Below are 27771 nucleotides of genomic sequence, written 5' to 3'. Positions count from 1 at the left end.
CCTAGAGTTCCCAGTGTGGGTTCTACCCAGTTATGACCACCAGACATGAGCCCAGGGCTGGGGGCAAGGGGGCAAGCAATTTCCCAGAAGCATGGAGCCTGATATCTTGTTCAGTTTTTAGAAAGAGTGCTGGAAAGATGCCTGAGTTTTGTGTAGAAGAGGATATCCTAAGGGGTAGCCAGAGAGATAATTTGGGGCCATTTTGGGTTGACTTGTGTCCCCCACACTAATGAATATATTGCAGTTCTAACTTCCAGAACCTCAGAATGGGTCACTGTGAGTGTGATTGCTGAAGGTGATGTGGTGATGCTGGAATAAGGTGAGCACTTACTGTTTTTTAGCACTTATTCTCTTGTGATTGTTGTCCTTATAACAAAGGGGAAATTGGGGCACAGACAAACAGGAAAAGTGCCATGTGAGGTGAGTGATGCCTCCTCACAAACATGGCAGCCCCAGAAGACTAAAACAAGGACAGTTCAAGTAATTTGATGTTAGTGTTTTGTAAGGGTTGTTTCTTTCAAATTGCCTAAATATATGATTGGAAAAGGCATACATATATATTGGAGGAGGAAATACACACATAAATATATATATTGGAGAAGGAAATGGCAACCCACTCCAGTATTCTTGCCTGGGAAATCCCACGATCGGAGGAGCCTGGCGGGCTACAGTCTGTTAGATCGCTAAGAGTCAGACGTGACTTAGCGCCTAAACCACCACCACACACAGACTGTTGTTCAGTCACTGAATCGTGTCTGACTCTTTGCGACCCCATGAACTGCAGCACCCCAGGCTTCCCTGTTCTTCACTATGTCCTGGAGTTTGGTCAAATTCATGTCCATTGAGTCGGTGATGCCATCTACCCATCTCATCCTCTGTTGTCCCCTTCTCCTCTTGCCTTCAGTCTTTCCAAGAATTAGGGTCTTTTCCAGTGAATCAGTTCCTCCCATCACATGGCCAAAGTACTGGAGTTTCAGCTTCAGCATCAGTCCTTCCAATGAATATTCAGGATTAATTTCCTTTAGGATTGACTGGTTTGAGCTCCTTGCTGTCCAAGGAACTCTCAAGATGCCTCTAATGAGGACACTGAAGCTTCATGGTTGTCTAGATATTAATATAAGGTATTCATATAAAATATTAATTTAAATCCTGGTTTGGGACCCATACTTAATAGGATCGACCCGCACACAAATGTTAAATGTGAAGTAAATGTCAATATGATTTTGAGCTTAGAAATAGTGATATAAAGGCTATTTCTTTTGCACAATTTAAAATTATTATTAAATAGGTATAGACATGCTTGTTTATCCCTAGAGAAAACTACTTAGAAGTATTGAAGAAATGTTATTACCTACAAGTGACTTTGTTGATATTTTATTAAGTCTTTGGGAATTAGACATAATGGAATGAAAATCAGCAGAATGGAAATTAAGTTTCTGACTTTATTTCTGACTCATTAGTGACCTAAGGGCACCTACTAAATTAATATGTTATATTCAGTTTCTCCAGATGCAAGCTAGAGCTTAAAAATTACCAGCTAGTTTATTCTCTTTTGATTTTGTTGAGAAGATTAAGGATGCCATTTTTTCCTTAAATACAAAGTGGTATTATTTTGCTTCAATAGTTCTGACTCTTTGCAATCCTATGGACCAAAGCCTGCCAGGCTCATTAGTCCGTGGGATTCTCCAGGGAAGAATACTGGAGTAGGTTGCCATGCCCTCCTCCAGGGGATCTTACCAACCCGGGGATGAGTCCACAGCTCTGCATTGGCAGGCGGGTTCTTTACCACTAGTGCCACCACAATTCAGAAACAACTTGTAGATGTGTGTTGGTAGGAGCAAAGTGTACCTGTGTGATAGATATTATGATTGCTAATGTACCTAGGAAAGTGGATCACGGACTGGATTTCATTATATTCCAAAATAAGCCCCAGTGTATATGCTGTGTGTTGAAGAAGACATGTCTTGATGCCAACACATTTCAAACGTGGGAGTTGTCACTCTAAAGTAGATTTTTTAAATCAAATTCATTAGGACTTACTTTATATATACTAAAAATTATTCAATGAACTTGGACAAATGATATACTAATGCAGCCACCACCATAATCAAGATGTAGAACATTTCTGTTGCCCCAAAAGTGTTCCTTTTTGCCTCTTGCAAACTCCAGCTGCAGACAACCACTGATCTGCTTTCGGGTGGTGGTGGTGGTTTGGTCCCTGCGAGCCCTCCAGGCTCCTCTGTGTATGGGATTTCCCAGGAAAAAATACTGGATTGGGTTGCCATTTCTTTCTCCAGGGGATATTCCCAACCTAGGGATTGAACCCGTGTCTCCTGCATTGGCAGGCGGATTCTTTGTTGCTGAGCCACCAGAGAAAGAATGAAAGCCCCATTCTTTCAGTTACTGTATGTTAATTTTACTTGTTCTGGAGCTTCACATAAACGGAATCCTATTTCATGTACTGTTTGTGTCTCACTCTCTCACTCAGCTGGTGTCTTTGAGATTCTCCCTTTCTGATGTGGGTTCTGTCAGTAGTCTCCACTTTACTGCTGAGCAGTGTTCTACTGGATGGACACAGCATGTTAGTTTATCAGTTAACCTTTTGATAGACATTTGAGATTGGGTTGTTTCCAGTTTGACATCTGTGTATAAAGATGACATGAACATTATAGTACACTCATTTTAATGGACACAGTATTTTAGTACGTTGTTTTAAAACTCCTGGACCTAGTTAAATTCAAATCTGTGAAAATTCTTGATGGTATTCCCAGATGGTTCGGTAGTAAAGAACTTGCCTGCCAATGTGGAGGACACAGGAGATGCGAGTTCCATCTCTGAGTGGGGAAGATCCCCTGGACAAGGAAATGGCAACCTGCTCCAATATTCTTGCCTGGAAAATCCCATGAACAGAGGACCCTGGTGGACTATAGTCCTTGGGGTCTCAAAGAATTAGACAGGACTGAGCGACTGATCATGATGCTACCTGGCAGTATATTGAAATACACTTATATATTTACTTGAGCCTACTTCATTCTGAAAAACATTCTCTTTTTGCAGACTATGAACATCTTGTAAAAATTCAGAATTTAAATAAGTAATATAATTTGAGCCAAAGGAAAGAAGGGTAGAACATTCTATGTGTTTGTATACTTTTTAGAGAAAAGAATATGTAGCTTTTATTGGATTTAAAAGAAAAAAAAAGTGTTTGGATAAGAATGCTGTGTTAAGGTTCTCCAGTTTTTATTCCTGATCCAAGAATGATCATCTGATTTGTAATATTTAGTGCATGTTGTCTACATTTCTCTCCCTAAATGTTAGATTGATTTTTTTTTCTTATGGACTTAATTACTGGTCTAACCCCACACTTGACCTTTCCCCCCACATTCTCACCGATACGTGTATTGTCAGGCTTTTAATTTAAGCTGTTTTTAAAAGCTGATAGTGGTGTCTCATTGTGGTTTTATGTTTCCCTAAAGACTGATGAAGTTGACCATTGGCCATTGCCCAGTGCTTATTGGCCATTCTCATTTCTTCTTCAGTAAAGCATCTATTCCGTTTTGTGACCATTTAAGTTTACTTTTTGTCTTATTCAGTTATGAGTTCTTTCTGTGATCTCTACCCAGTAACTTGCTAGGTAGGTGTACTGCCAGTAATTTCTTCCATTCCATGTCTTATCTTTATTTTCTGAACAGTGTCTTATGAACAGTGAAGGTTTTTAATTTTGTTGAAATCTGATTTGTCATTTTTTTTCTCTTTTGATCTTTTAATTTATTTTTTTGTTATGTCCTATTGCCCATTTCAAGAAATCTTTGCCTATTTCAAGGTCACAATAATTTCTATAGTTTCTTCTTTAAATGTTGTAATGTTTACTTTTACATTTGGGTCTGTGATTCATTTCAAATATGATTCACAATCATATTTGTTTGTCAGCTTGATTTGAAATCACTTTCTTAGATTAGACTTTTCTTTCCCCACTGTATAGCATTTACAGTTATTGTTGTGGTTGTTAAAACTGTCTTATAGAGAGAAATGGGCTTCCCTGGTGGCTTAGCAGTAAAGAATCTGCCTGCAGTGCTGGAGCTGCAGGAGGCGTGGGTTGGATCTCTGAGTCAGGAAGATCCCCTGGAGGAGGGCATGGCAGCCCACTCCAGTATACTTGCCTGGAGAATCCCATGGACCGGCGGGCTACAGTCCATGGGATTGCAAAGAGTTGGACATGGCTGAAGCGACTTAGCATGCACAAGTGCATAGAGAGCAATTTTCATTAAAATGAAATTGTATAGAAAAGTCTTTTCTTACATAAAAAACTTTGTAAGAATGTCCAGAAAAATGATGTTTCAGTTTTGTCTTAATATACCCTCCCATGAGAGCCCGTTCTGAATTTGTGAGTCTCACAGTCAGAAGAACAAAGACGCCTGTGGGATTCTTTAGGAGTCCCCTTGAGGCTTTTGCATTCTCATATTTGCCAGGCAGAAGGAAAAGAAAGTAGCACATTTTGTGAAAATAACTTCATTTGTACCTTTGCATTAGATAATGAAAGTCACCTCGTTTTGATAATCAGAACTCTTGGCTCTGATTGTCTGTCCCTAGCCAGGACCCTGCCATCCACCAGGACTAGGAGGGGCTGGGTGTATAGCTTGCCTTATAGTTGTCCTCAGATGGTGCTGCAGAGATAGCAGTGTGCAGGCGAGACATGCCCAGCTTTGGAGTGGGTACCAAAGCTGCTTCTCTTTTCATCATCACTGCCCTGAGTGTTATTTTCCTGTGGCTCAGTTACAACTGACTTGCCCTGAATTGAGTGAATCTGGAAGATGCCGAGGCCTGGAAATGACTGCATTCAAATGATTGGCCCGTCACTGCATGGCCCCCTCACATTACAGCTCTGTCCAGGGTAGGCGTTACTGGCCATAAATGTCTTGGAATGTAGTTTGTCATAATTAACCAACTTGATTAAAAACATGCAACAAATGTTAAATACATCTTCAGCTGCAATGGAAAATATTGACATTTTTATAGAGTCAAATTTTGTTCAAAAAACAGGAAAAATTCCAGGTGGCTGAAAACAAATGTGTATGTGAGGGGGTGGGAGGGGGTGGGGGTGATGTGTGTGTTTGATGCATGTTTTTGCTTTTTAATTTTTTTCTATCATTTTCTTTCTTGGCTAGTTTAGCACAAGAATGGAGTATTTCTTTATGCCTATGGAAGATTAATTCTTTCAGTGGTTACTGAAAGTCAGAGATGGGCTTCTCAGGTAGCGCTAGTGGTAAAGAAACTGCCTGCCAATGCGGGAGATGCAAAAGACAAGGTTCGATCCCTGGGTCAGAAAGATCCCCTGGAGGACGGTATGGCAACCTACTCCAATATTCTTGCCTGGAGAATCCCATGGACAGAGGAGCCTGGTGGGCTACGGTCCATAGGGTCGAAGAATCAGACATGCACACAAAGACAAGAAGTACAGCAGGGGAGGTCAACAGGAATGAGACTTCATGAAATGATTGTCCTTATATAGGTGACTAGTTATTTTAATAATCAGATGGTTTGGCTTTTTCCTAATAGACAGCTGATTTTCAGAATCATAATACTTTTCTTTGAGGAAAGCCTCAGATGATTTAGTGTAACAAAGGGAATGATCATTCACTACAAACCACTCTTTTGCCATTCAGCAACTACTGTGGTATATGTGTTGATGGCACAGGCAGAATTTATGAAGAAGCTAATTTACTTCAGTTGGCTGAGTGGTAGGCATAACAACGGCCACCCAAAGAAGACTGTGTACTAGTCCTTGGAGAGTTGTATGTGTTACCTTACAAGGCAAAATAAATATTTAGAAATACCATTTTTTTTCCAGGATTTGCTATGATGAGGGAAGGATCCCACTTTTACTCCTTTCACATGTCGTTTACTATACAAATTCCCTCTACCGAGACAGCAACTCAGCAGAAATTTTAGCTATTAGAAATTACATAATACATAAACATATACACATGTATGTATGCCTGTGTAATTAGGAGATACGAATTTAGGAGGTATGAATAAGTTAGAGTTCTTGAGAGAGACAGGGAGATTATCCTGGTTTCCTCCGTGTGATCACAAGGGATCTGTGTAGCTTCCCTAGCTGAGATCAGAAGGCTGCCTGGCCACAGGAGACAGACATGAAGACGTTCAGCAACATGGTTGGCTCTGAAAATGAAGAAAGAGATCTTGAGGAGTTAGAAAAAGCAAGGAAATAGATTCTCCACTAGAGTCTGTCCTAAAAGGAAATGCAGCCCTATCAATGCGTGGATTTTAGTCAATGAGATCTCTTGGCCTTGCAACCTACAGAACTTGAGGATAGTATGTCTCTATTGTTTTAATTTGTTATAGCAGCACTAGGAAACTGATGCAGACTGTGTACCTCAGGTGTGGGAAATGGAGCCACAAAACCATCATTAATTATTGTTAGAGGCCAGGGATACACATATATAAACACACACATATGTGCAAACACACATCTCTACATACAGGCATACATACATGTGTATATATTTGGGTATTATGTAATTTCTAATTGCTAAAATTTCTGCTGAGTTGCTGTCTCTGTAGAGGACATTTGTATATTAAATAATATGTAAAAGGAGTAAAATTGGGTTAGCTCCCTCATAATAGCAAATCCTGGAAAAAATTATGTTTTTGACTATTTATCAGTATCTTATTAGTTATTGATTACACCCACCTGGTTATTATTAGTGCCTTATAGGGGCTTCCCTGGTGACTCAGATGGTAAAGAATCTGCCTGCCATGCGGGAAACCCAGGTTCCATTCCTGGATCAGGAAGATCCTCTGGAGAAAGGAATGGCTACCCACTCTAGTGTTCTTGCCTGGAGAATTCTATAGACAGAGGAGCCTGGTGGGCTACAGTCCATGGGGTCACAAAGAGTCAGACATGACTGAGGAACTAATACTTTTTTGAAAGATTGAAATATTTGCATGCTGTTGATCCTGATTCATAAAATAGGGATTTTTCTTCTTTTAGAAATGATAGTAAAATAAGCTATTGTTACAATGTGTATTTCATTAAGATAGATGAGATTATTAATAATATGCTAAAGCAACAAATCTCAAACTTTTGGCTTTGGACAGCTTTATAATCTTAAAAATTATTGAGGCCTCCTAAGAGTCTTCGTTAATGTCAGTTACATACAGAGTTGTTTGTTATGCTAGAAATTTATTTATTTTATTTTAATTAATTTAAATTTTTCTTAAAAAATTTTTTGGATGCACCTCACAGCGTATGGGAACTTAGTTCCCCGACCTGGGATCAAATCCACTCTCCCTGCGCTGAAAGTGGGATGGGGAAGGGTGGGAGGGAGGCTCAAAAGAACGGGATGTATCTATATATGTAACTGATTTTCACTTCATTGTGCAGCAGAAATCAGCACAAACTTTGTAAAGCAATTATACTTTAATTAAAAAAAACACCTTGCAAAAAAACCACAAAAAATTATATTGAAGTTCAAAATTCAATTATAAATGTGTGAGGGCTTCATGTACTCAACGAGACAGTATTTATGTCTAAAATAAAGCAAAACATTTACTTAAACCTGTGCCCCCCTAACCACTGGACCACCAGCAAAGTCCCCCCTGTATTAGAAATTCAAACTGATGAATCTTTAAAATATAGTTCACTGATTTATTAAAAGTAATAAAATGAACCTATAATGTGATAACATAAATATATATTTTGTAAAAATAATTGTATTTCAAAAATGTTTAAAAAATGGAAGAATGGCATTGTTTTAATTTTTGAAGATTTCTTTAAAGACTGGGTTAATAGAAAATAGCTTGATTTCTGTATATCTATTTCTACTTTCATTCAGTTGCAACCTGTTTTGGTTGAAGTATGTGAAGAAAAACTGGTCTTGGACAGGTACATAGTTGGAATGGAGAATTTTAACAGCCTTTTCAGATAATTGTGCTCATTCTTCTTCAACACTGTACCCAGACTTGACAGCTGGTAATTTCTTGAGGGCTGGTTGTAGTGTGGAATCTGAAAACATATTTGCTAATGTTTTGTACCTGGTTCTGTTACAGGAAGGGGGACCCCTTCCAGGGCCCGAAACTGCACTCTTGTCTAAAACTAGGAAATGAATTATCCAAGGAGACACATGTGCTGACAAAGCAAGAGATTTTATTGGGAAAGGGCACCGGGGTGGAGAGCAGCAGGGTAAGGGAACCCAGGAGAACTGTTCTGCCGCGTGGCTCGCAGTCTTGGTTTTATGGTGATGGGATTAGTTTCCGGGTTGTCTTTAGCCAGTCATTCTGACTCAGAGTCCTTCCTGGTGGTGCACGCCTTGTTCAGCCAAGATGGATGCAGTGAGAAGGATTCTGGGAGGTGGTGGGACATGTGGTGTCTCCTTTTGACCTTTCCGGAACTCTTCTGGTTGGTGGTGGCTTATTAGTTCCGTGTTCCTTAGCAGGACCTCCTGTTGTAAAACAACTCATGCAAATGGTTACTATGGTGCCTGGCCAGGGTGGGCCATTTCAGTCAGTGTGCTTCCCCTAACAGTTCTGTTAGAACTCACTGCTCTGTCCTGTGAAGTATCCTTTACTCATGGATAATTTTGTACCACAACATATTAGACATTTGGGAAATATTGACTTACTCCCAAGTTTTTTCCCAATACATGCAATAGCAAAAAAATCACATTTATTAATGTTACGGGCATTCTCTTCAGAAAGTCTTTACTATTTCAGAAAGATGTCAAGCTTCTGGTAGCAGATACAAGTTTTCTAAGTTTTTGTTTTTTTTGCTAGAGAGCTCAAATTGGTAGTAGCTACTGTTAGTGTTTTCCTTGAAGTGACAGCTCGCGTCACTCATTTTCAAGAGAATTTCTGCTAAATATTTAGTTTGTTGGGTGTTCTTTAAAAAAGCAGGGAAGTGGGGTGTGCTTCATGAAGAATGAAGCTACTTCAGCTTGCAGTGCAATCACACAAGTGCTGCTCTCAAAACAACCATTGTACTTGAGCAGGTAACACAAGTGCTTTGGTATGCAATTCCCCTTTGTCATAGCATTATTAAAATTAGTAGTAGAAGTAGTCAAGGATCAAGATTGAAAACAGCCTGACTTTACTAAATAAATTTTATTGCATCATTAATGACATTCTTAAGTGAAGCAGAATTTCTTTTATTTTACCTGAAGTGTGTGGCCTTGAAAAATACAGTGATTGTTACTATTCCTGGCTGCCACTGGCTTGACTGGTGCTAAAACTCCTGCAGTTTTACCACCATTGTTTCTGCACGGATAGATGCAAATAGCAACATAGTGAAAAGTCAGTGGACATCGTTATTATGAAAAAGACTTTGACCTCTAAATGCAAGGACCCCTCATCATGGGGACCCCACAGACAACAGTTGAGAATATAAGGGTGGCTCTGTGTGATCACAAACACCTCTCCTCACTGTGGATTGCGGTACTTTCACAGTGTTGGGGACATAGTAAGAGGGGTACTACAAACACATATGTTTCCATGGTTACATAAATTACCTGTGTATCTGGTATCAGACACAAGCAGGGCTTCCGGACTGCAGAGAGTTACAGAGGAATTGACAGAGGAGAAACAGCCACCTCTTCATTCCAGCCAGTGCTGCCCTACAGAAACGCCAGCCAGTGTGGTCACATCTGCTTCTGAAGCGACATCAGAAATTTGTCTTCTTTGTACAACATTTTGACTTTTCAGACTGTGCCAGCTGATGAAGTATTTGAACCAAAATCACTAGCAAAGGGAAAACAAAACACTTCATCCTGGATTTGGTCTGCAGCCAGTCTCTACAGTACATGGGCAGCAACTACTTGGAGAGTAAAGGAATCAAGTTAAGAGTGACCAGATAGGAGGGTCAGCTGTTCACAGCCCCCTGTGTAGGTTGTGATGGTGCTTGCTGGGATTAGGTCCTCTCAATCCTCGACTGTCACAGATAGAGGAGAGAGTTGTCATGCAAAATGCATCACTTTGTCTTCAGCTCAGGTCTTAGTCGTTTTAGTTATCGGACCCAGTTGTGATAGTGCTGTGTTACAGAAGTTTTCCTTGTAAGTCAGGGCAGAAAAATCCAACCCAAAGAGTGAGAGATACTGAAGAGCAACTGTGGGTATACTGTGATAATTTCAGACGTAGTCAAACATCTAGAATGTAAAGAATGCTGGGACTGACCATCATAGAGAAGCTAAAAAAAGTTAGCACCAACTTGTGTCTTATATTTATTAGATATATCTACCTACAACCACTAACCTCATAAATGAGCTGTAATTAAAAAAAAAAAATATTGTTCTAACATTTCCTAGGCCATTTGGGTCTCAGGCAATTGAACTGATAGGATAGTCATGAAAACTAGTCATTAAGAAAAGTATTTGGATACAAATAAACTGATCATATTATAGATTTTTTTTGTTTGTTAAATTCACATTTGGTAGTAAACATTCTTTGTGTTCAAATCACCATGTGTGGTGCCCTGAAGCTAAAATGTTGATCAAGATATAGATTTTTTTCCTGCTCAGAATTTACTCTGGTGAGTGATAGAAATGCAGAGCAGCCTGTGGCAAGTGCTTCATGGTAGCCTATACGAAAGTGGGGTATCAGGCCTGTGGTGTTCTAGGCTTCAGGGAAAGAGAAATGAACAAGATGGCAAATGTCCCTGACCTCAAGGAGCTTATATTCTAGTATCTTCTGGAGTAAAAAGATAAGTAGCATGAAAACAGAGGAGATGGTGAACATGACACCACTGGAAGGATCGGAGATTTTAAGCAAAATGTGGCGTTGGAGCCCAAAGCTGTGACACATGTAACTTTCACAGGTAGAAAAAAGGAGTTGCAGGAGAGGAGAGACCTTCTCTTTTTTTATTGAGTGTCACTTGATGTACAATATTACATTAGTTTCAGGTGTGCAACATAGTGATGAGATGATTTTGTACACCATAAAGTGATCACCACGATAAATCTAGTTGCCATCTGTCACCATACAGAGTTATTATAGTATTATTGACTGTATTATGAATGTCAAAACAACACTTGCAAAGTATGAAAGTCTGAGGTACCTCCAGAAAATTGTAAGGGGGACATGGTGGCCGGAGAATTAACCATGTTAGCTTTCCAGACTGCAGCACAATGTTATTTTTTATGTAAAAAACTGAGACTGTAGATTGCACGTTACTGAGTTTGCAAGCTCAGATTTCTTAATTCTAAATTATATAAGCCATGACAATAAAATTACATTTGTGAAAGCATTCAGCTCAATGTGAGAATATACTAGCAACTCAATAACTATCAATTGATACTGCAAGTTTTAAAGCAGTATTAGTCAGCCTTTGCCAAGGTTTTGGTTTGATAATAAAATGTCAGTAATTTAGAACCAACATAGATTTATATTTTTTGTTCTTATTGCATTCTAGCTGCAATGCCTGCAGCTTAGTTGTGCCTTTGCTGTATTTATCTTTTTCTAGTCAGGATCCAGGGTAAAAGAGGCATGGTATGCACAGAGCATAGCAGCAAAGTGTCAGTGGACAAAAGATCAAGGACTCTAAAGCCTTCTTATTGGATGTGGTATACATGACTTCATTACGTTCTGTTGGCTAATATGGGTCACATGACCAAGCCTGTCAATTATGGAACAAGGGAGGCACTGTAAGTCACATGGCATGGCTTAGGCATGTGGGCAAGTAACTAATTGAGAACAGTAATACTATCAGTTGCAATTATTCTCCTGTTTTGCCCCAGTGTAGGTTGAGTTTTGGGGTATATGGAATATTGGGTGGGCAGAGTTGCTTTACTGAAGTCTAATTTAGAAGCAAACTCCTAGAATTTTGTATCAGTTCAGTTCAGTCGCTCAGATCAGATCAGTTGTTCAGTCGTGTCCGACTCTTTGCGACCCCATGAATCGCAGCACGCCAGGCCTCCCTGTCCATCACCAACTCCCAGAGTTCACTGACTCACGTCCATCGAGTCAGTGATGCCATCCAGCCATCTCATCCTCTGTCGTCCTCTTCTCCTCCTGCCCCCAATCCCTACCAGCATCAGAGTCTTTTCCAATGAGTCAACTCTTTGCATGAGGTGGTCAAAGTACTGGAGTTTCAGCTGTAGCATCATTCCTTCCAAAGAAATCCCAGGGCTGATCTCCTTCAGAATGGACCCCTTGCAGTCCACGGGACTCTCAAGAGTCTTCTCCAACACCACAGTTCAAAAGCATCAATTCTTCGGCACTCAGCCTTCTTCACAGTCCAACTCTCACATCCATACATGACCACAGGAAAAACCACAGCCTTGACTAGACGAACCTTTGTTGGCAAAGTAATGCCTCTGCTTTTGAATATGCTATCTAGGTTGGTCATAACTTTCCTTCCAAGGAGTAAGCGTCTTTTAATTTCATGGCTGAAGTCACCATCTGCAGTGATTTTGGAGCCCAGAAAAATAAAGTCTGACACTGTTTCCACTGTTTCCCCATCTATTTCCCATGAAGTGATAGGACTGGATGCCATGATCTTCGTTTTCTGAATGTTGAGCTTTAAGCCAACTTTTTCACTCTCCTCTTTCACTTTCATCAAGAGGCTTTTTAGTTCCTCTTCACTTTCTGCCATAAAGGTGGTGTCATCTGCATATCTGAGGTTATTGATATTTCTCCCGGCAATCTTGATTCCAGCTTGTGTTTCTTCCAGTCCAGCGTTTCTCATGATGTACTCTGCATATAAGTTAAATAAGCAGGGTGACAATATACAGCCTTGACGTACTCCTTTTCCTATTTGGAACCAGTCTGTTGTTCCATGTCCCGTTCTAACTGTTGCTTCCTGACCTGCATACAAATTTCCCAAGAGGCAGATCAGGTGGTCTGGTATTTCCGTCTCTTTTGGAATTTTCCACAGTTTCTTGTGATCCACACAGTCAAAGGCTTTGGCATAGTCAATAAAGCAGATATAGATGTTTTTCTGGAATTCTCTTGCTTTTTCCATGATCCAGCGGATGTTGGCAATTTGATCTCTGGTTCCTCTGCCTTTTCTAAAACAAGCTTGAACATCAGGAAGTTCACGGTTCACATATTGCTGAAGCCTGGCTTGGAGAATTTTGAGCATTACTTTACTAGTGTGTGAGATGAGTGCAATTGTGTGGTAGTTTGAGCATTCTTTGGCATTGCCTTTCTTTGGGATTGAAATGAAAACTGACCTATTCCAGTCCTGTGGCCACTGCTGAGTTTTCCAAATTTGCTGGCATACTGAGTACAGGCTTTCACAGCATCATCTTTCAGGATTTGGAATAGCTCAACTGGAATTCCATCACCTCCACTAGCTTTGTTCGTAGTGATGCTTTCTAAGGCCCACTTGACTTCACATTCTAGGACGTCTGGCTCTAGGTCAGTGATCACACCATCGTGATTATCTGAGTCGTGAAGATCTTTTTTGTACAGTTCTTGTGTGTATTCTTGCCACCTCTTCTTAATATCTTCTGCTTCTGTTAGGTCCATACCATTTCTCTCCTTTATCGAGCCCATCTTTGCATGAAATGTTCCTTTGGTATCTCTGATTTTCTCGAAGAGATCTCTAGTCTTTCCCATTCTGTTGTTTTCCTCTATTTCTTTGCATTGATCGCTGAAGAAGGCTTTCTTATCTCTTCTTGCTATTCTTCGGAATTCTGCATTCAGATGCTTATATCTTTGCTTTTGTCCTTTGCTTTTCGCTTCTCTCCTTTTCACAGCTTTTTGTAAGGCCTCCCCAGACAGCCATTTTGCTTTTTTGCGTTTCTTTTCCATGGGGATGGTCTAAATCCCTGTCTCCTGTACAATGTCACGAACCTCATTCCATAGTTCATCAGGCACTCTATCTATCAGATCTATTTAAGTCTATTTCTCACTTCCACTGTATAATCATAAGGGATTTGATTTAGGTCATACCTGAATGGTCTAGTGGTTTTCCCTACTTTCTTCAATTTCAGTCTGAATTTGGCAATAAGGAGTTCATGGTCTGAGCCATAGTCAGCTCCTGGTCTTGTTTTTGCTGACTGTATAGAGCTTCTCCATCTTTGGCTGCAAAGAATATAATCAATCTGATTTCTGTGTTGACCATCTGGTGATGTCCATGTATAGTCTTCTCTTGTGTTATTGGAAGAGGGCATTTGTTAAGGCCAGTGCATTTTCTTGGCAAAACTCTATTAGTCTTTGCCCTGCTTCATTCTGTATTCCAAGGCCAAATTTGCCTGTTACTCCAGGTGTTTCTTGACTTCCTACTTTTGCATTCCAGTCCCCTATAATGAAAAGGACATCTTTTTTGGGTGTCAGTTCTAAAAGGTCTTGTAGGTCTTCATAGAACTGTTCAACTTCAGCTTCTTCAACATTACTGGTTGGGGCATAGACTTGGATTACTGTGATATTGAATGGTTTGCCTTGGAAACAAACAGAGATCATTTTGTCATTTTTGAGATTGCATCCAAGTACTGCATTTCGGACTCTTTTGTTGACCATGATGGCTACTCCATTTCCTCTGAGGGATTCCTGCCCACAGTAGTAGATATAATGGTCATCGAGTTAAATTCACCCATTCCAGTCCATTTCAGTTCGCTGATTCCTAGAATGTCAACATTCACTCTTGCCATCTCTTGTTTGACCACTTCCAATTTGCCTTGATTCATGGACCTGACATTCCAGGTTCCTATGCAATATTCCTCTTTACAGCATCGGACGTTGCTTCTATCACCAGTCACATCCACAGCTGGGTATTCTTTTTACTCTGGCTCCATCCGTTCATTCTTTCAGTCATGTCCAAGTCTTTGCAACCCCATGGAATATAGCACACCAGGCCTCCCTGTCCATCACTAACTCCCAGAGTTTACTCAAACTGATGTCCATTGAGTCAGTGATGCCATCCAACCATCTCATCCTCTGTCATCCCCTTCTCCTCCCGCCGTCAATCTTTCCCAGCATCAGGGTCCTTTCAAATGAGTCAGTTCTTTGCATCAGGTAAAACCTAAGGAAATTTGTTGTCATAGTTCTTGGCCCAGTTCCAGAGACAATTGTCTTGAAGTTTTATACAGTCTGGCTAGTTATACAGGCTGCAATTTGTTCATGAATCAGAAAAGTATGAAGCCTATGATAGATCCAGTTTGGGAATTTTTCTGTCACTTGGTAAAATTCTTCTAATAGAGATGTGAGCATCTTTAATACATTTTCATAGACTCAACCAAGAAGCATTTCTCATACTTGTCCAAGAGCACAAAATACATACCTTCTCTGAGCTAGAAGCCCACAAGGCTATTCTCCATTCTAAGCCTGAAAAAAAACTGCTCTGGAGCATTTAAAACTCCAATAGTGAAATTTATCTAGCAGTACTAAGCATTGTTCTCGCTTTTCAAGAGTTTTCAGATTTCTGTGGTCCAGGCATTAAGGACAAATTCTCAATCCCTTTTGCTTTCCCAAGGATGTAGGAGGGTCTGGGCAGAGCTCCATTTGTTACCCACAACTCTTCTCTTTAGTTCAGTTCAGTTCAGTCACTCAGTCATGTCCGAGTCTTTGCGACCCCATGAACTGCAGCATGCCAGTCCTCCCTATCGATCACCAACTCCCGGAGTTCACCCAAACCTTAGTATAAGGAAGCATTTACTGACATAAGGGCAGCATTTCAAAATCTTGGGATTAGCCTCTCATCTCGCCCCATCCCTTGTTTGATACTGGATAGTGAAACTCAACCATCGACTTAGAACAATGAGTATCTTTCTGGTCTTAAATTAGGGGTTGCTCTTCCTGAGTTGCCATTCCTAAAATGCCATTTACAGCATGTGGCAAGACGAAATTTAGGGGGGAACCTAGTCACTCAAGAAGCAGATCTCTGTGTTTATTTTTAAAACTCGTCTGCAGAAATGAAGACTGCTTGCATCTGCTTTATAGCACCACAACATCCTTTTGGAATGCTTAGCACCCATAAACTCGGTGTGAAACTGTTCTGGTTCCTCTGGTAATGTTAAGATTCTTTTGATGAAGTATAATATGAATAATTAAATAGCAGTGTCTGCTGCACCCCCTCCCTAACTTAGGGATTTGCAAGTTGATGTAATATTTCTATATCATACAGTAGATTTTAATTAAAATCAGAATGCTGTGTAAGATTGAGCAAATTGTGTTCCATTTGAAGAATTAAAGAATTACTCAGGCTTGCCAGCATGATCTAAAATTCTAATTCTAAACTGTGCTACAAATGCCAGATGCACAGGATTCTTACTGTCCATCAAATACCACCTGGAAGTATTTATCACAGCAGAAGGAGCAAGCCTGTAATATCTTTTCTGGAGGGAGACTTTTATTAAAATTGGCTTCCTTTGATAATGTCCACATTTATAATAAACGGACTCCATGAAAGGTCCTTAACTCTAATCAGGAATGCAGAACTGATTACAGTGTTTTCACGACCATATGAAAGATAAAACCCTCAAAAGATCTTGCTTCAGTGGTAAATCAACTCCTTATACACCAAAGAGAAACATAGAAGCAAGTAGAAATTTGCTGAAATAGCCTATTTGTCATCAACCAACTCGAAAGAAAGAGTTCAAAAATATTTCCTCCTCCTGGAAGAATACCAGTTGATTTGGGCCGTGAAGTCCTTTTAAGAAGTTTGGGAAGAGAAGAGCGCCCAAGAGTTTGTTAGCGGAAACTCTTGTCTTTTCATGGTTTTCATCTTCTATATTTCAGTAGCAGTTTGAAATGATGTCAGTGTTTGTATGGATTTATAAAGAAAAAGATCATGACCAAAATGAAGTCTTGAACATGGAAGGAAGTTTGATACTTCGTCTCCTTTACTGAGAGTGGAGCCTACCTATTTCATAGCCTAAAACTGAGATTCTGACCTTATTAAAAAAAAAAGCATTTTTTTTTTTTTTAAAGTAAGAGAGAGGCAAAAGAGGTGAGTAAGAGGGCAATGTGACTGCAGAAACATGGTCAGAAAGGTGCAAGGTTGTTGTCTTTGAAGATGGCACACAGGGGAGTCAGGAACCACACAGGTGCTGTGCTCAGCCTCTGGAAGCTATGAAAGGCAAATGGATTCTCCTCTGGAACCTCCAAAAAGAAACCCAGCTCTCCCTGCACATTGATTCTAGCCCAGTGAAACTCATGTTGAAATTCTAACCTCCAAAGCTTGTAAGATAATAAATTTGTGTTGTTTTCATTCAGTAAGTTTTTCGTGATCTGTTAGAGCAGCAATAGAAAACTCAAGAAGCTAAAGATTTAGCTCAACAATTGATACATACCTTTCTGCTTTCCACTCAGCCAAACAAGACTACAGCGATACTACTATTTTTAGTTCCTTCTGGAATGCAGGGACTTGGTTTCTTTATGTCCACTTGCCATATATATTCTGCTTTCCACTTAATCTGTACAGTAGGTTTCTCCTCTGCCATCTCCTGTCCTTATATTTTCTATTCAAGCATTACCTTTGGTTTGGTTCCAGTTACTTTATTTTCTTTGTGCAGGATATCACACAATCGGGTTGATTGAATTCACTGAGTGCCTCAAATGAACAGTATCATTATTGGCCTTTTTTTCCCCATTCCTTTTTTTGGCATTGTTACTCTTTATTTAAAAAGTTTATTTATTTATTTGGCTTCATTGGGTCTTAGTTCTTGGCACATGGACTCTTAGTTGTGGCACTTAGTTCCCTCACCAGGGATGGAACCCAGACCCCGTGAAACTGGGAGTTTGGCGTGTTAGCCCTGAACCACCAGTTCCATTCTTCTTCCTCTGCCTCATGCCCCCAGTTCATGGTCTGTGGTCCTTCTAATATGTATATATTGTGTTGTGTAGCTTTAAAAATATATGTAAATTGTATCATAGTTTAGCTCTCATCCTGTATCTTGCTTGCTTGACTCAAATTGTATATCTGCGATCTGTCTTAACAAATGTAGGTTTATTTTATTGCTTTTACTGCTCTATGGTATTTTGCTTTATGATTTTGGCAAATTTCGTTTCCCATCCTACTTTGATGGACATTTAGTTTGTCTCCAATTTCTAGTTATTAGAAACAAGTGTGGAAAGCATGGAGTTGTATACATACAGGCATTTTCAGTTTTGTCAGATGCTGCCACTGTCTTTCACAGAATCTTATCCACTTACTTCCCAGCAAACAGTGTGCAAGGATGTTTATTTCCAAAGCCTCCCATAGTATTAAGTGTTGCTTAAACTATGTTGCAGGAAGTGAGATTTCAGTATTTTCATTTCATTGATTATCACTGAGGTTTTGACCACGTCTTGCTATACTGTCACTTGTGTGTATGTGTGTGTGTGTGTTTTCCTGTGAAATGTGTGTTCACGTTCTCAGCCCATCCTCCAGTATTGCGTTTTGTTGTTGTTGTTGATTTTTAGGATGTTTTTATGTAGTTTAATCCTTCTTAGTTGGACACATTATAATGTCTTCTCAAGGCCTGGTAATTTTAGTTTGGTTGTGTCTGTGACGTTCTTCATTATAAAATACTGCTGACTTTAACATAATTAAATCTATGAGTTTTTCTATTGTACTTCATTTTTTCCTTTATATTTGTCTAAGAAATCTGCTCTTACCCTATTAACATCATAAAATTTTTACTCTGTAGTTTCTTCTAATCTTTCCAAGTTTCACTTTTCACACTAATAGGTTTCATCTATCTGAAATGTTTTTTACATATTGTAATAGCAGGGATTTAATTTTCTCCCCAAATGATGAAATCCTTCTATACTATTTTTCATAGAGTAAGTTGTAGTGAACTAAGCCCGTTATTTGTTTCTATCAATCTTTTGTTTTCTGTTCTCTTTTAATTACTATGACATTTCAAGTTTCCTTTGTTTGATTTTGATATTTTTGAGCTATTTTCAGACCTTCACTGGTATAAGCATTTCTCAGTGTAATGTACACTAGCAGTATGTCAAGTGTCCCACAAAATGCAATTGGATTTTGTTTGCAATTGCATTCAATTTTAGATTAACTAGATTCTCTAAATTAACCCACACATTATCTCTATAGTGTGGAGTCTTTGCCACATAAACATGGAATATCCTTACATTTATTAACATGTCTTTTATGTCTTTTAATAAAGTTTCAGAATGTACTTCATAAATATTTTACACAATGCTAGTTATTTTCTCAGTATTTTAAAATAAATTCTATTGTTATTTTTTTCATTACATTTCCTCATGTACTTTTGGTGGTGGTGTTCAGGATGAACTATTCTGTTACAGTGTCTTGATTCCCTAGTAGGAAAAGACCCAGACCTCAATGGGATGATGCTGTCTCCAAAGAAATAGAATATTTCCTTTTGAAAAGACTTACATGTTGATTGGCCATCCTGGATAACTATATTCAAATTGGTGTGTATCACTCCTGAAAATATATAAACTGAGTATTCTTTTTCTATTGAAGTAGAATCTTATCTCCATCTCTTCTCACTCTAGGCTGTAAGTAAATTGCTGACTCTGCAGGAGTCACTACCATTAAAAAATGATTGGGAGAGATATCCTGTTCTTATGTGGATTTGGGGAAAGTTTGATAAAACTCTTCCATAGGACTCCTTAGTTCAGTAAGGTGACTTTTGTGAAAGAATGCTTATCATTGTTTTGATTTTCCATGATCCTCGTTAAATTTTCCACTTCTTGGGTCAATTTTGAATGTTCATTTTTTTATTTTTTTTAAATTTTATTTTATTTTTAAACTTTACAATATTGTATTAGTTTTGTCAAATATCGAAATGAATCCGCCACAGGTATACATGTGTTCCCTGTCCTAAACCCTCCTCCCTCCTCCCTCCCCATACCATCCCTCTGGGTCGTCCCAGTGCACCAGCCCCAAGCATCCAGTATCGTGCATCGAACCTGGACTGGCATTTAACCTGTATTTTCAAATTTACTGTCAGATGAAAAAGAAGTGCTCTTTTATTTTCTGGAACACATGGGTTTTTTAAGCTATGTATTATCATTGATTTCAAATTTTATCGTGGTCTGATCCAATAATACAGTTTTTATAATATCAGTTCTTTAAAATAGTTGAGAATTCTTTTGTGATCTCTGCATAGTCATGTTTTTAATGTATGTTTGATGCAAGTACATTTTCTCTCTCTCTTTTTTTAACTTTTGTATTGGGATATAGCTGATTAACAATGTTGTAATAGGATGGTGCAAAAGTAATTGCAGTTTTGCATTGTTGAACTTTGCCAGTTGATATTAGAATACATTCTTAAGTGTGGTTATGTTATACATAATTTTAATGCACATTTCTCACTTTGTACTTTTGCTATTGACTTCTTGCTATTTATTTTACATTTATTTTAGACAGAAATGATGTTAGCAGATTTGAGTGTTTTTTTAATTCGAGTTCAAAATGAGTCATAAAACAGCAGAGATAACTCGCAACATCAACAACACATTTGGCCCAGGAACTACTAATGAACATATGGTGCAGTGATGGGTCAAGAAGTTTTGCAAGGGAGATGAGCCTTGAAGATGGGGAGTATAGTGGTCAGCCATCAGAAGTTGACAACGACCAACTGAAAGCCATCATCAAGGCTGATCATCTTACAACTAACCACATGAGAAGTTGTTGAAGAACTCAATGTCGGCCATTCTATGGTCATGTGGCATTTCAGCCAAATTGGAAAGGTGAGAAAGCTTGATAAGTGGGTGCCATATGAGCTGGCGAGAATGAAAAAAAAAATCATTGCTTTGAAGTGTTGTCTTCACTTACTCTGTGCAACAATGAAGAACTATTTCTCAATCAGATCGTGATGTGTGAAGATAAGTGGACTTTATATGACAACTGGTGGCAACCAGCTCAGTGGTTGGACTGAGAAGCTCCAAAGCACTTCCCAAAGCCAAACTTACACCAAAAAAGGTCATGGTCACTGTTTGATGATCTGCTGCCCATCTGATCCATTACAGCTTTCTGAATTCCAACGAAACCATTGCATCTGAAAAGTGTGCTCAGCAAATCAATGAGAACAGAAAACTGCAGCACCTGCAGCCGGCCTTGGTCAACAGAAAGGGCCTGTTTGCATCCTCACCTGATTTCTCACCAGCTGATTACCCCTCCTTCACGCATCTGGACAACGTTTTACAGGGGAAAATGCTTCCACAGCCAGCAGGAGGCAGAAAATGCTTTCAAAGAGTTCATTGAATCTGAAGCATGGATTGTTATGCTACAGAAATAAATTCCCACATTTTTTCTCATGGGCAAAAATGTGTTGATTTTAATGGTGAATGGTTCCTATTTTGATTCATAAAGATGTGTTTGAGCCTAGTTATAATGATTTAAAAGTCATGGTCTGAAACCACAATTACTTTTTCACTAACCTAATAGTTTCAGGTGAACAGTGAAGGAACTCAGCCATACATGTATATGTATCCATTCTCCCCCAAACTCCCCTCCCATCCAGGCTGCCACAAAATACTGAGCAGAGTTCAAGTGCATTTTCTATTGCAGTACAAATTTCCACTTTTCAAATCATATTATTCAAATGTTATTGTTGCATATTTTTATCTGCATATCTCAAAAGTTTCTGAAAGTATTAATATCTCAAAATTATAGGTTTTTTCTGTATCCTTTTAATTTTTGCTCTATTTCAAAGCTATAACATGGCTTTTATGTACATGACACTTAAAATGATGTCTCATTGCATAACATGGGAGAGGGAAAAGGCTAATGTGTGGTCATAAAAAGGGTTGGGTGATGGGGAAAATATGACAGCGTCATCATTGTTTTAGTATATGAATGTATATCAGGCAATATTGTTTATAAAAGATGTAATAGAATTAGCCTACCTTCAGAAACAGTTAATATTCTGTACAGCATTAATCCTGAAATCCATTTCAAAATTGTATTCATATGAATCATATTCATATCCAAAAGCATATTAGAAAGCAGAAACTTCAGTTTGTCAACAGAAGTCTGTCTAGTCAAAGCTATGGTTTTTCTAGTAGCTATGTATAGATGTGAGAGTTAGACCATAAAGAAAGTTGAGCACTGAAGAATTGAACTGTGGTGTTGAAGAAGACTCTTGAGAGTCCCATGGACTGCAAGGAGATCAAACCAGTCAATCCTAAAGGAAATCAGTCCTGAATATTCATTGGAAGGACTGATGCTGAAGCTCCAATACTTTGGCCACCTGATGCGAAGAACCAACTCCTTGGAAAAGACCCTGATGCTGGGAAAGATTGAAGGCAGAAGAAGGGGACAACAAAGGATGAGATGGTTGGATGGCATCACCAACTCAATGACATGAGTTTGAGCAAGCTGTGGGAGTTGGTGATGGACAGGGAGGCCTGGTGTGCTGCAATCCACAGGGTCACAAAGAGTCGTACATGACTGAGCTACTGAACGACAACAACAGTGTTGAATAGAAGAAGGAGAGTGAAAGAAGTCCTAAGGTCTCAGAGCAGGGTTAAAAAAGTACGATTGGAAGGTTAAGAATGTTGAGTATGGCTCTGAATCATCACAGACCCTCTGAAGAGGAGACGAGAGTCTTTTCCAAGTACTATTTTAATTGATAGTGAATTAAAAAGTAGTCCTAGTGGTATAAGAAGATGCTTTCCATTTCTAGGCTGCAAAGCCACTCTTGGGAAAAAATCTCTTGCATCATTTGGTTATTGAATAAAAATAGTTAGTAAGCTGTTGCAATAGTGAGCTTATCACTGAAGTGATTCCAATAGATGAAGTCTACACATGGGGCTGATAAGCTCCACGAATGCTAATCACTTTTCTTGTTTGACTGTTTAATCTTAACCCATTTTTAATGCTAGGATTAATAATAGTATGGAAAAGAGGGGAAAAAACCTTCCCAGGTACTTATAGTCCAAATAGAAAAAAAAGCTTTCCCAAATACTTGTAGTCCCAAGTAGTTATAGTTGTTTGTGAAATTGATTTTACAAAGGAAAAGTTGCCAAATGACACAGAAAGGCTGCTTTGACTCTGTCTTAATGCTAACATCAGTTTGTGTGCTATATCCTGGGAGAGCAGGATTGAATAAAGTGGAGGCAGAAGAGCTGCTGTTTGTAAAATCCAGATGGTACAGAGTTCTTTTTAAAAGGGTGGGAACATAACCACCTTTCAAAGGATGAAAGTAAGCAAGTGCCACACGTATTTCTTCAAAAGCTAAATGTTCTCCCTTTTTTCCGGTTTGATTTTTCTCAACTTGAAGCTTTTTGTCTTCTGCCAGGAACCAGAAATCTTGGAAGGCAAAAAAAGAAGTTGCAGTCATCACTGCCAACAATCTGGTTAGCCGGACAGGTGCGTCTGAGGCTCTAAATTCCTGCCTGGGTAGCTGTATAACTGGGATGCTCCTCTGCCATGGTACTGCTTCTAAGATTGTTTACTTCATTGTAATTCACTTCTGTAAAGTTTTTTAAATTGAGATTCCTCATATAGAAATCTTTTATGTTTTATTGCCTTGATGATGAGCGGAGATTAGCTTTGCATTTGCAAAATTAAATTACTTTCCCAAAGTATTTCTTAATTTTCATGCAGATGCCACAGAAAATTCCAAGAGAGTGAAAAGTTGTTAGCTGCACTTTAAATACCAGAAAATCTCTGTGTGGGAAGGGGAAAGGAAAAGGGTGAAATTACTTTTATTTTAAAATTGAACATAGGGGCATTCGTTCTTCAGAATACACATCTGGAGAATAAGTACCTAAGGGGAAAACGCTCTCATAGTTCAAATTTTGAACGTTTTAGTGTCAAACTTTTGTATCACTATCATCTACTAAGGAAAAATAAAAGGAATTTTAACATGAGGGGTGAACAGCTGTACTAATGTGAGAACAGCATCCTGGGCTCATTTCAAACTTGTTTCTGAGAATTCAGCTTCCCTCCAAATTTTATTGATGAGTTGAGATCTATTGTGATAGTACCCCTCTGACGTCCTTCCAATTCTGTGTCCCTTTCTCATCTCCAGATCAGCATATCAGCAATTCCATGCTTTACCCCAATACATATTTTTAGGGGGAAGATAAATGTTTTCCTCTTTCCTCTTAGTTTCAGTTATTGAAACCTGTGAGTTAAATTGACACCTGATGAACTGATAAAAAGTTTGTATGCACACATGAGCCAACAAGAGAAATAGCTAGCTGGTTAAATGGTTAAAGGGCAAACTTTGTAGGGGAATGGAAGGGGGAGAAATGGCTTCCATGTGAAGGACAGATAGGGTTGTTTAGGAAAGATAAATGGGTTTTTAGGAGAAAAAATGGGAAATAAGTTGATGGTAATATTTGACTGTTACATAGTATATATTATATACTCTAATATTAGTATATAATAGAAAAAACTACAGTTTTTTCTGTTTTTCTTTTTTGTCTTCTTCAGGACCTTCCTGTTTTCTGCAGGGTCATAAAATTCTCCTTAGGGGATTTATGGTAGGTTTACTCTTGGTTTCTCTCCTTCGAGTAGAAGCTGCCCTGAAGAGGGAATTTAAGGAAGGCAGTCCTCGTTTCTAAAAAGTTTCTGTTTTTAGTCAGATAAGAGAACTCTGAAGAGGCTTCACTCTCCATATGTTGAATTTCAAATGTCTTCAGCTTAAAATAATTCTTATACCAACTCTGGAGTTCCAAGTGAGTGCCCACACTTTGAGGAATTCAGGTTTCTAAAGTTGACATTTCAAATGTGCTAAAGTTACTCTACAATCAGTTATAGCATAAAATATAAAGAGAAAAAAGAGAAGTTATTCTTAATCTGCTGAAGCCTGAAAAATTCTCCTAGGGTATCTTCCTAAATGAATTAGATACATTAAATGGCAAAAAGAAACTTTAATAATTAATAATCTTTAATAACTGATAATCTTTGATGATCTTTTTGATAATTTTTCTCAGTAAATTATCCACACAAATGGTTATTTAATGAGGTACCAAGTTCTGAATAACCCATTTCTCATTAAACATTTGATCAGTCAGCAAACACTTAAAACACGGTGGGTGACTGACACATTTTAACTTCTGAGTTTGATTTGAACCTCCTGTCACTTGACATTTTCTTAAAAACATCTGGATCAATAACATATGTGGGCAACATGAAGCTTTAAGTAGATTATTTGTGTTATGGTGAGGATTTAATTATTGTGTGCATTTGAGTTTTAGCCTTGTTTTTGTCTCTCTTATGGGAAAATGAATAGATTCACTATTCATGCAATAATAAATGAATCTCAGAGTTTTGAAGGGTGAACTTTGTTCATTTATTCAGATTGGACTTATTATAGAGACCATATTTCTAAATCAGAGTGAAGATCAGTGGCAGAATGAATCAATGTATGAAATTATCTTTGCATCTGTTGAAGAAACAAATCTAATAGGTAAAGTAAAATCCAGTTCTGCTGGCATTTTGTACATTCATAAGGCAAAATTAATGGCTTTAGGTTTTGTAGTTTTGGTGGGGATTTTTTTATACATATTTATCACAGAAAAACTAGCAATGACATCTAAATAAGTCAGCTTTGTTTTCTTTTCCTTCATCGTTAAAGCTCATGTTATTCTGCACTGGTAGAACTAACAGCCTGAGGATCTCTAATAAGTTATCAAATGTCTCACGCTATTGCAACCTTTGTGTTCTCAAATGCTTTTCTGGGTGGAAGATTAAAGACCCTCTTAACCATCTTGATATTTAGTTATTAGGGAGTGGTTTGTATAATTATGAGGCTTCCCTGGTAGCTCAGATGGTAAAGAATCTGCCTGAAATGTAGGAGACCCTGGTTTGATCCCTGGATCGGAAAGATCCTCTGGAAAAGGGAGTAGCTACCCACTCTAGGATTCATGCCTGGAGAATTCCATGGACAGAGGAGCCTGGCAGGCAACAGTCCATGACTGAACTTCATAGTAAGAATACCATGGTTCAAGTGTCCATTGTTCTGGAGTCCAGTGGGCAAAGCATCTAATTGATGTCTCAGCTTTTGAGGTTATATCCTGATTTATCATTGTGTGCACAAGTCATCTGTCTGATGTGTTTGCTGGTCTGTGGCCACAGAAACCAAACCACCTGCTTCCTATACTAGATTGTAAGCTCCATGAAGACATGGGGTCCTCCTGGGCCCATATTTCCAACACCCAGCAAGTCACACTACCTGAGCGTGCAGTACCTCCTCTCTCTCATTTGAGATTAATTAGCTACTCCAGTTGGAGAAGGCAATCGCACCCCACTCCAGTACTCTTGCCTGGAAAATCCCATGGACGGAGGAGCCTGGTAGGCTGCAGTCCATGAGGTCGCTAAGAGTCTGGCACAACTGAGTGACTTCACTTTCACTTTTCACTTTCATGCATTGGAGAAGAAAATGGCAACCCACTCCAGTGTTCTTGCCTGGAGAATCCCAGGGACAGCGGAGCCTGATGGGCTGCCTTCTATGGGGTCACACAGAGTTGGACATGACTGAAGAGACTTAGCAGCAGGGCATAGCCACCCACTCCAGTATTCTGGCCTGGAAAATCCCATAGACAGAGGAGCCTAGTAGGCTACAGTCCATGGGATCGCAGAGTTGGACACGACTGAGCAACTTCACTTTTTTTCACTTTCACTTATCTTTTGGCTGTGCTGGGTCTTCCTTGCTGCACGCAGGCTGTCTCTTGTGGCGAGCGGGGGCTACTCTCCGGTTGGTGGCGCATGGGCTTCTCATTGTGGTGGCCCCTCCTGTGGTGGAGCGCGAGCTCTGGGGTGTCCTGGCTTTGGTAGTTGCTGCATGTGGGCTTAGTAGCCATGGTACATGCACTCAACTGCTCCGTGGCACTGAGCAGTGGGGTCCTCCTGGACTAGGGTTCTAACCGGTATCCCCTGAACTGCAAGGCGGACTCTTAACCACTGGATCAAGGCTATGTAGTTCTGAGAGCAGACGGCTTTGACTTTGGAGAAGACAGTTAGATGTTCCAGAATCTCATTTAAACTAAGGGGTCTCTCACCCAGCTACCTCCTGACACCTGGTAGAAATCTGAAATGTTAAATTGCACCTCTTTTCTTCACATCTGAGTTTGGAAATAGTTGAAGGATAGAAACAGGAGTAAGATGAGACAGAGGCCAAAATATATCTTTTCCTATAGATAAAACTTCCCACTTCAGATTGCTCGGACTCTGTTGTAGGTGGACTTCCTTGTGCTTCCCTCAGAGTTTGGCTGAGTGACCCAGCCTGGCACAAGCCGCAGGATGAGTTTGGATCTCCTAACATACAGCCCTGAAAAGGTGAGGGTGTTGTCTTGTCACTGACTGGAATGGGTGTCTAGCTCCCTGGATTTGAAGGAAGAGCATGAGGAATAGGGATGAATGCCCACCACCATGTTTGTTTGAGCAAAACTGTCTTCTGAGTGGCACCAGGAAACCAACTGAATTCTGACTTTTCCAAACAAGAAATCATATGACTTCGGGAAAACATTTAGCTCATGGATTCCTCCCATCATGTACAGAGCACATTTACAATGAGTACTCAGGGGACTCTTGATTATTAAGTAATAGACTATTTGCTCAATAAACACTAAATGATAGTTATAGTTACAATTAAGTTCTTTTCCAGGTTTTTTTTCAGAATTAAGTTCCTTTCTGTGACATGGTAGTTGTGAAGTAAGAAAAAGAACAGCACTTCCCTGTGAAATTGTTTTTGCAGTATTTGTTTATGTTCATAGAAGGATGGCGTAAACTCACTAAAACTGTCATCTGTGGACAAAAATAAGGGCCAGTCCATTCCCTGTCATGTGAGACACTCTGGAGAAGGGAACACAATTCATGCACATAGTAAACTTAATTTATATTTATTCATTTATACAGATAGGCAGTCTTTATAGAGGGTTATACCTTATTTC

The 27771-nt window shown here is 39.2% G+C and overlaps 1 long non-coding RNA gene across 2 annotated transcripts in view; it reads left to right on the top strand.

The window, feature by feature from the left end:
• Positions 1–27771, top strand: part of LOC147352952 (uncharacterized) — a 223634-nt gene that overhangs the window by 112167 nt on the left and 83696 nt on the right. Inside the window, exons 3-4 of one of the 2 annotated variants that reach the window (XR_015145270.1) lie at positions 23169–23239; positions 24311–25145. This is a non-coding gene — a long non-coding RNA (uncharacterized LOC147352952). Of the gene's footprint in view, positions 1–23168; positions 23240–24310; positions 25146–27771 lie in introns of those variants that run through there. The other variant, XR_015145269.1, reaches the window with a different exon arrangement.

Source organism: Bos grunniens, chromosome 18 (genome assembly GCF_055505025.1).
Source record: "Bos grunniens cultivar Pamir isolate PY7600 chromosome 18, Bosgru_T2T1.0, whole genome shotgun sequence".
Classification (NCBI taxonomy): domain Eukaryota; kingdom Metazoa; phylum Chordata; class Mammalia; order Artiodactyla; family Bovidae; genus Bos; species Bos grunniens.
Note: the sequence above shows the minus strand (reverse complement) of the source record. Positions and strands in the feature narration are given on the sequence as shown.